The sequence below is a fragment of the Erithacus rubecula genome (genome assembly GCF_903797595.1).
Source record: "Erithacus rubecula genome assembly, chromosome: 10".
In the NCBI taxonomy this organism is placed as follows: Eukaryota; Metazoa; Chordata; class Aves; order Passeriformes; family Muscicapidae; genus Erithacus; species Erithacus rubecula.
Window position 1 is genome coordinate 13,227,599 of NC_136662.1, and position 10,634 is coordinate 13,238,232.

Here is a 10,634-nt window from a genome sequence, read left to right on the forward strand (position 1 = left end):
CGCTCCCTAAGGACATCTTTATAGAAAATACACAGCTATCACCGAGTTCCTAATGGATGAGTCCTCAGTGGAATGTGATAGGTTACTTGCCCAGCAATCTTTTCAATAAATTCTTTTTTCTATATATTAGTGAATGGATTTCACATTTGGCTACCTGAGAAAGTTTAGGGAAGGACTGCAGCCCAAAATGTCTTCTGCTAGAAACGCGTCCTGTATTCTGACTCAGAAAACAGCCAGACTAGACCTTTTGTGACAAAATCACTTTGTTGATGATCTTCCATGAGAAGAAGTGACCTGGTTTCCTCTGCTGATGGGCTGTTTGGAGTGTGACATCTGTGTGCAGCCCTTTCTGCTCTGGGGGGCCTGGAGCTGGCCAGCACAAACAGGGATCAAAGCAGAGCCCCAGAGCAAAGAGTTGTGCAGCATGAGAAGTAGACACAATGATTTCATACGGATTTTCTTTTTTGCTCTTCAGTGAAAGTTTCCTGTGGATCACTATAAGGCTGACATAGCTCAAACACATACCTTAAGGCCAGAAAATTGAGAGTATTCTGTTGCTGCCCACCAAATGGAAATTTAAGCAATCAAAACCATGAAATTATTGCAGTCAAGCAGGTCATGCATTTAGGTTCAGAATATTTTCCTGTCTTCTTCTGCCTGAACAGCAATCATACATCAGCTGTCACTAAGAAGTAAAGTTCCCAAAAGTTGAAGGTGGCATGTTTTATATTGCCATCCATAAATATCAGCACCCTTCACTCAGTATTTCTGGTATAATGCTGTTGGTTTTCAGCCTTTCATAAGGCTGTTACAACTACCAAGAGTCCAAAGGCAAATCATCCTAGCGGTAAGTATATCATCATCCCTCAGACAAATCTAGTGCCCTTAAAAAACTGGGTTTATTTGGAACATAAATATAGTTTCCAGGAAGTAACTGGCTTTTTTCTTTGAGTATTTGACAGACCAGATCAAATACCTGATTAACATACTGAAATGCTTTCTTGGCATATTAATCTATTTAATTTGAGAGCAATAGGGAAAAGGTCCTTTCATGTGTAGAGACTGCTGCAATCCTGCCTCCCTATTGCAGCAGAATAAATGTAGTATCTTGTTGGCTATAAAACTGTACCTTCCAATTTATCGACAACACAAATATTTAATATGCCATTCTGCCTTTTGGTACTGCCACTAAAAATTGAAACCAGGTCTTACTGGTTAAGTTTGGCATGCTTTTCACCCAGTTCAATCTTTCAAACAGATCTTTGATAACATCTAATTTCTAGAGCAGCTGTTAAACATCCAACAACCATCTCCCAATCTCCCATCAGCGTTTCAAGCATGTAGAGCCCTTGTTCATTATCATCGTGACCACATTCCTATTCTTAGCAAAGCTTCTCCTTTGCAGAGCAGCAGCCTACTCTGCTGTGGCAACAGTCCACTTACTAATTTACAGCTCCACCCACTAAATGCCACTGTGAATTATAAACTACTGAAGTAAACCATGTATTTTTAACAGCCTCAATTTTAACATCATGGCTGTTTATAAAAGTCAAAGACGTTTTTGAAGTGCAAAAATGCTAAGTTGGCATTTCAGGTTGTTCTCAGGACGTTTGCTGCTCCTCCATAGTAACATTTCCCCTTCTTCTCTCTCCTTGAGAAAATCAGTATATTAAAAAACACAAACTGGTTTGTATCAACATTTCACTCTCTTTCTAGAGGAAAAAATCTGGAGAAATCTAAAGAAAGAGCCAAATTTAGGATCTTTCAAGTATTTGTGAAATCCCTTGTGAGAGTGGAAAAAATATCAATTTTCTTTCCATTTCAAATAAATTTCCTCCTTCTACTAAGTCTGGTTTTATTAAGATTGTGGTTCAGGAGAAACTTCAAATGGATATTTATGAACAGACAAGAATAGAGTTCAAGTTCTCTGAGTGTTCAAATATTGTTCTGACATTTACTGTCTCAATTCCAATCTTTAGCAACTCAATGCAGTTACAGTCAAGCACCAACCTATTATGAAGCATGTGTGATGCAGGACTAGACATTTCTGTATTTCTTTGCATGCTTGTATTTCATGGGAGCTTCCCCCAGACAGGAGCATTCAGAGGTGGCAGCCCTATGGATTTCTCTTTCATTGTGCACATAAAAAAATGGAGGGAAAATCTTGTCTTCTAGTGACATGTTTCTAATAGACCCATCATCCCAAGATCTAAACAAAAAAGAAACTCAACAGAAAGAAATAAATCCCCGCAACAGAAACAAAAACTACTGCTGTGTAGTGCTAGATGTTCTTTGAATCCTCCTGGGTACTGTTTGCAGACAGCATTCTTGGCATGGTCCCACTCATGAACTTAGTGCCCATAAGCACTACTTCCATCTGCTAAGGATACCGAGGACAGTAGTACCAACTGCAATTCCTAATTTTCATAAAATTCTGCTTGCTAGGTTTTAGCTCTTCTGACTCAGGTTAACCAAAGTTAATGTCTGGGAAAAGAGCAAATTTTATAAAACAAGCCTCCTTCTAGCAGACAAATAATTTTACAGTTCTTAGCGTTACATCTGGCTTTAAATGATGAAGAGAAAATCTTTAATTTCTCTTTGTCTTGCCACTGTATTTAATGAACTACAATTTTGTGTTAAAATAGGAACCTTTTAGGAAACTCACATTACCTGGTCTAATTCCTCTCCATAGTTTCTAAAGGACACATTGGTGATGTGTTTTGCTTTGAACAACATGGGAACTCTTGAAGTGGATTCCTTCCTTCTAAATTTTTTCCAGGCCAAAAAAAAATCAGTTTTAAATATTTTTCTAAAACCTGTTTTGGAAGCCAGATTGGAGTTATGTTAGAGTCACCTTTGCACACATGAGAGTCTAATACCTGAATAGTCTGTTCCAAGTGAAGATGTAATATAGCCCCAAAACTTGTTGCTCACTTTAATTTTGTCTTTGCTCTATATGTTGCTATTTCCATCAGCTGTGGAAGTTTCAGAAACTCTGGATGATGTACTTCATAGGCATTATATGACTCTACAGTGAAGAGTTTGTTTCAAGCAACCATTTAATTTTTCTCAAAAATGGCACATTTCAGTGACAGTTGTAATTTGGCCAATCAAGTATCAGAAACAAGGCAATCATGCCAAAAAATTCCTCAGGGTGAACTCAGTAATTATTCTCAGGTGATAATTTTCCTCTTTGCCTCAACCCAAGTAGCCCAGATCTTACATGTAGATGACAGCAGCAACTGCCCCTGCACAGTGTATTCTTTACCAATCTCCTTACATATTTAGGATCATCCTAAACTTTCAGAGTTTTCCTATTCTTCTTTTCCAAAACCTTACACTTTAAAATCTTATTAGTTTCAGAGTATCATTTACTTAGATATGGGCAAAGTGTACTTTAGTGTAGCTATTACCTCCAGGATAATTATTGATTTATAGTAGTGAGCCTCATAATTCATTTTGCATGGCAGGCTTCACTTCCCCAAAATATGAAGAGATGCATCTAAGAACTGTACACTAAACATGGATTAATTATTTAGAGTTGTGTCCAACATTGCCAGGTTTGGTTCCAGGTTTTGATGATTTGATATCTACTTTGATCTAGTTTTTTGATTACTTCCAACCAGAGACCAAAATGAAGACTCATATACATTTGCAAAGTTGTGCGAAAGAACACATGAATTACAGAAGTCCTTCTGAGGTGAATGTTCTACCAGTATGCTTTGAATGAATGGCTGGATGTGGACAGTTTTAGGTGCAATGTCTGACTGTCCTGTCAATTTGCTTCAAGAGTAAGATTATTTCTTTTATGATAGATGAGGCTTCTGGTGGGGCATGTGAGATGTGATCAGACTTCCTGCATTATCTTACCATTTTATGTATTTGATTAGCCATGCAGAAGCTTAAGTTCTTGAATCTAAAAATCTGGAATTAATTATCCTTGCTTAACATTTATCACACTGGAACAGATTAATCATCCTTTGAACTAGATTGTTTCCATACCAGTACATTACTCAAGATTAACTTGGCCTTATCAAAATTTTATTAAATTAAAAATCATAGGCCAATAACAGAGGTTTCTGGGTCACTACCCGTCCCAGGCATTTCCTTCAAAGCAATCAACTGCTATCAGTAAACTGCTGTGTTTATTCTGTCTCTGCCACAGCTTTTGATGGTGTTGCTCATGGAAGGTGCTCCCAGCCACTGTGACTGGAAAATATTTCCAGTGCTTAAAGATGGAAGCACACATGGTGGTGATTCCCAGCCCCACATTTGTATAACGAGTGTGCTGGATCAGAAATGTGCAGACATGTAATGAATCCCAGGCGTGGACAAAAACTTCTTTAAAAAAGGGGGCGGCGAGCAAAGTGAGAGTGTGGATGTTTGTGGTTGCAGCTATTGTGCCCTCATGTCAAAATCCACTCCTTTTGTCTGGCATGCCCACTATTCCTGGCTAAATGAAATCATACTCTCATACAGAAATATCTTAGAACGTTTGGTTTTATTCCTCAACCTACCCTCCCATCCTTCTTTAAAAACAATGTTTTTGCATTATTTCATGAGAAAAGAGACTCAATGGGTACTTCAGTATCTTTACTTGGAAGTTCTACACCATTTCTTCCACACATCCTCTGACATTATTGCTAGTTAAGCAGAAACAAAGACAAAAGGAAGTTTTATTTCACACAATGTGTTATATTAAATGAGGTAACTCCTACTACTATGCTCAGTTTCTATCTAAAACCTTTTTTAACATTATGATAGTTACTTTTAGAGTCAGTGGACAGGCGTTTATTTAAACTCTATAGGGGTTTTGCCACTGACATCAACATGGCCAGGACTTTACCAGATACTTTTCTTCTCTCTGTATGCAAAATAAAAAACCTGTTCTCTGAAGCTGAGACTTCATTTTATTCAGAACTATAGACAATTGTGGATCTATTCAACCCAAACATATACAGAGGTGTCACTTTTTTACTCAGTGACCCTGTTCAGGGATCCTTAGCTTACTCACTTCAAAATGTCTGTATTAAGTGCTCACAGAACCCATGGGACAAAAAATATCCATAAATCTGTCCAGCATGACAAATTTTACCCTGCATAATCCAGTGTCTGTATTTGGCAATTTCAGTGACATATTGCACGACAAATCGTGTTTCTTATATATGCCCTTAATAATGAGAAATTCATAGGGTAAGGCACCTGGTAACCATCTGACAGTGTCAAGGCACTTGATATTAATTTTAGAGCTCTTACTGTTTCACTGTGTAAAATTTAGTATTTCTGTTTTCATATTTAATTTGCATATGTACTGGTAAACATAAAATTTATATTTGGACTACACACCTGTCTGCGGGTGACAATTGACTGTGGCTGTATTTCTAAAATTACAACAGGACTGAGTGTTCATTTGAAAGCCACGCAGAAGAACATATTGCTGACAGCTGTTTTATTCTCTAGGTACTAAAACATTCAAAGAGGCTATAATTGGATTTCTTTAAACAAATAATCAGGGCAGTTGTAGTTCTTAACATAATCTTAAACTCAGTGAAACCAAATGATGAATTGGGGTAGACCCATTGGAGCATCTGCTCAAGAAAAAGAATGTTGAATAGCCTTTGAATTATATTGAACTCATTAGCTGAAACCATTCTTATTGAGTATATTGATCTTATAAAGGAGAGGAGGCAATGATTTGAGTTGGTAAAATTAGACAAAAATTTTACTTTGTTGAACAGTAAAACTTTACATAAGGAACACAGAAAATCCCAGACTCATAGCCAATACCCTGGAAGAAATTACTTCCTTGTTATTCTACTTTATTGTTCTTAAATCCTCACTGTACATTAGACTTTGCTCATTTGCTTCTATTAGCTTTGACATTACTTATGTTTCATGCATCAGACAAAGAACCCTTGTAAAGTCATGCTTGCACTGAACTGATCCTAATTTTAGCAAAATTACATCTAAGGCAGTTTTCGGTATTAGCAGCTCAAACACATATATCTATATCTTTCCTACCAGGGCATCAAGTTGAATAAAAGGTACAAGAATGTTGCAAAAAGACCAGAAAATTGTGTCCAGAAAAAGTGCTGGAGAGACATGAACATTCATTTCCCTGATGAACTCTGTTTCACCCTTGAGAAACTGTCCTGCCCCACCAAAGACATGCTCTGTGCCCCAGGCGCAGCCAGCCATGGTAAGCAAAAAACCCAAGCCTTTCTTCCTGCCTTGAGGATCAAAAAAAGCTGGAAGCATTTGAGCATCCCTTTGGTCTTCCTTGGCACAGGATATTCTGTTCTTGCATCATCAGTGGTGGTTGGGAAGTTTTTCTCAAGGAAGCACAGTTTGCTTGAATCTGAAAAGCTTCTTTGCTATCCTCACAATTTCAAATAGATGTTCAGGGCTGGAGGGCCTGGAAACCAGAGAAAACCAGACAAAGTGGAAATATCTATCTTCTCTTTTTCAGTCACAAAGAGTTCATTGAAGTCAGTAAGACCAAGAATCAGCCCTCAAAAATAAATACTAAGCACCTGGCTGAACTCAGAACCTTGGTCACTTCCTTCCCATTTCCAAGCCCAAATTTTGAGGAATCGTTGCATTTTCTAATCATAGGCATGTGTTAGATGTTCAGTGGACATGCAATGCACATACACCAGATTCAGTTTATACCTTGGAAAATGTTATAATGGCGCAACTTTTCTTAAGAAATTGCATGCTTGGGGAAGGTTTCTATGGCATCTTCAGCCATGTGCTTGCGTCAGTGGGTCTCTTCAAAATGCCCCAGTTTCTCTCCTACGGGTACCACAATTAAACTCTTTAGGCTGCTGTATCACAGCATCCAATCAAATTATTGTTCCATATTATTAACAACTTGTGATATTAGCGGTTGCAAAAATGGCCATGACAAGTCTCACCTGTGAAAAGTTTGGAAGCTGTAACAAGGTCTCAAGATGAATGGAAAAACCCTGGTTATTCTCCGTTCTGCATTACACTATATATCAATACCTTTCCTGCAGTAAGTAAATCTAATTCAGACTATATGTGATTTGTGTCATATTCATTTTTACCAGATGCTAATTTAAAAAAATTGTATGCTTAACATCAATGTGTGGTTCCTACAGATTTCCTTTAACCATCATATGGAGTTTTATATATATATATATATATATATATATATATATATATTCAGAGCTCATTCACATTTTTCCCCCTGTATAAAATAAAGAAGGTTGATGTGAAAAAAAATCCTCCCAAAAAGTCCAGAGAATACAACTATATCAAATAATTGGGGGAGAAGTAGGGTCTCCATTTAGGACTAGTATTCAAAGCAACACTCATCTATGTGTTACGTTTTTAAGAGCTTTTGCAAATTCTCTACTACAAAACTGGCAGGCATTTTCAGCAGCACCCAGTTTTTAAAGATGTATATGAGCAATGAAGGATATAAATTTACATCAAATGAAATATAATGCTGACTAATTCCTTGTTATTTACTCATTTCTCTCAGGTCTCAGAGTTTGAGCAGTGTGGCAGCAGGACCCCGGCCATGCATGGTTTCTGCACTTGAAGCATGGGATCCCAAGGGACCCCATCCCATCAGGGTCTGTGCAGGTGCTTTGCTTTGTTCCTGAGTCCCCAGCTCCTCTCTGCAGGCAGATTTTGCAGCCTGATTGGAAATGCAGTCAATAATGGGATTTGCTGCTATGCCCTGGTAAGTAGAGATATTTTGTTTCTGACTTTGCATAGTAAAATGGTGAATTTTATTTTCTACTAGTAGTAATTGTGCTCCAAAGAAAGTCTAAACATTTTTGTCACTATGTATGATTACCATACTTACTGTTTTTATTCACTTTTGCGCTCTTATGGAATTACCATAGCCACTAACTATATCTGATTGAATAATTGATATTTTATCTAATAAGGACAATCAATGTGTGTGCCATGTTTGCTTTGGACTTCCATCAGTTTATGAAACACAATGAAGCATTTGTGATTTCATTCTGGGGAAAATCTCCAGATCAAAAGAAACTCTTTTGTGTTTCTTTCATTTTACTATTCACAGTTTTAATTCTACAGGCTGTGACTCACCAAATGAAGATGCTTAATTAACAATTAGTAAGCTGCTTTGATTTCAGTGAAATCATTAAACAACTTACTTCAAATATGCCAGATGCATTATGTTTACAGCCAAATTAGCACCCTTGATCTATTTTTAGTGAAGTTGCTCAAAAAATATACGTACACTTTCAAGAGGGTGTTAGGAATAGGCTAGAATTAAAAGGAATAACAGTTATCAAGTTTGTTGCTGAACTGTGCTTTGAGCCAAACACTGCTGACTCCATTTCACCAGAGTAAAGGTGCTCTTTCTTATCTACTGATTATGGTCAGTGATATCTGAAATAAAGCAAAGCCCTTCCAAACAGTCTCCCATTTCTTTCTGGTGGAGAAGGGTGTGGATGGAGCAGGTTCTGCACAAAGACAGGATGCATAAATAGCAATGGCAGGTTCAGAAAAAGTGTAAGCAGAAATGTGTAGTGGAACATTGCAAGCCTGGCCCTCACAAGGGCCACTTCTTTACTTGCTGAATGGCAAAAAATCATCAGGTACAATAGCAAAACAAGAGAAATTGTGTATAAACTTTTGCCATTAAGTGGGATCAATCCAATAATCAACCCATGGGGGTAGTCTGAAAACCACATCAGAAAAATAGCAAAATATTTCCACGTTTGTTTGTTCTGAATTGTATGTCTGATTTACTCACTCTGACTTTTCAAATCTAATTGCTGCCCTGTTATTCCCCCCAGTGAACCAGAAGTGCAGCTTCTGTACTCACAATTGTTTTGAAAATATCCTACAGGATTATTATTAAAAATTCTGCTGGTGTAAAAACCCTCAGTTCCCCATTATTTTCCCTGCATGGATGCCTCTTGATAATGCATTAACTAATAGAAAGGACCAGCACAAATATACCTCTGTCAGTAAAGGAAAAGCCTTTCTTCAGACACAAGAAGGATTTTTAAGTACTTGCTGTACTGTGGGAGTGAAATCTCACTCAGAAATGGAAGAAAAGCAGTTCCTTGGTCAATCTGACATTATTTCATTTCAGATCTTTTTTTTTCCCTGTGCCTTTGTGGCTTACTCTCTGATTTTCCACTGCATGCCAAACCATTAACACTCAGTCCTTCAAGAAGGCTCAGTAGAATGTAAAAACCCATCCATAGTGACTGACAGCTTCAGCCCTTCACTTCAGAGTAATCATGACCAGTTACACTCACTCCTGCACCACTGCTGCTTCAATTTCAGGAGGATTCATAACATAAAGCATCCTGCTTTTTACTGAGTATCCCAGGCTATCTGCTGGAAACAGTTTCCAAAGGAGTTTTTCTCCCAGTATGAATACAGACTGTCATGGAAAACCCAATCATGTTCCATATTCTATGCATTCTCCATTCTATCAGATCAGGTTTCCATAGTTCAGGCTCTTCAGGTACAACTTTCCTCTACTGACAGAGACCAGATAAAAAACTCAAGGGACATGCTACTTGCTTACATCCCTGGAAGGATGATGCTGCTGTGGTGAAGTGGGAAGATGTGCAAGTTCCTTGTGCTCCACATCTAATAAAAATGTTTTGTGTGGAAAACTCTAAGGAAGAGAACATATGGCACAAATCGTACCATAAGTGCTAAACAAATCTTAAACTATAAACATCCTCTTGGGTTAGAGCTATTTAGCAAATTTCTGCTGTCCTTAGGATAAGCTGATGGCTCCAGTAAATGTTATTTTACTAAGAGCTTGTTTTGTTTAGAAGTTCCATGTAAGAAAAGTGACTCGGCTGCTGTGAGGGGTTCCTTGGCAGTGACACTTCTTGCATGTCCTCACGTGCAGGAGGAGCAGCCTCAGTCCTGAAAGGCTTCAAGCAAATGGGTTGTGTGACAGCTGAAGATACCTCAGCTCCAGCTCTGCTGACAATAGTAGATCATCTTCAAGATGGAGCTGTGTCTGTGAGTCAAATATAACTTTCTGTGGATGTGGATTATGTCCTCCTGTACAGAAGAACCTTTCTCAAACCTTTAAAGGTTTTGCCAATTAACTGCAAATCTTATTCCTAACATATGTGGAGCTCCCAGATGGATTCAGTCAAATAAAGGCACTTTAAGAGTGTTTCTGGAGTGCTTTTGTTTGATTAAGTGTATCCTGTGGTAAGCAGAACCATTACCTCCACTGGGCATTTTATCTAAATATATTCAATTTTCAGCAAAATTATAATTAAAATTTACTATGCTTAGGGAACATTTTTTGTGGAATCTTTGCCAACCATTTGGTATTAGTAACATCTCTCTAACAGCATAAGTGACCTCCTGTTCATGTTCTTACTGGTTTCAAAGACTTAATTTTAAGTCTGAAGCAGTTTTGGTTTTTTTTAAAGCTATTACCTATCGTGAAAAAAATCGAGTGCTTGGCAATATATCTGTATATAATGTTCTGGAAATAAAAGAAACATACTCCCTTGACAAAAAAAAAATCTTTACAGCAGAAGGAATTCCTTAAGAATTTTGTACCCTGTAAAGGGAGAGAAAAATCTATGAAGAGAAAAAGAAGAGCTTAAAAAAATGATCAATTATGAATTAAT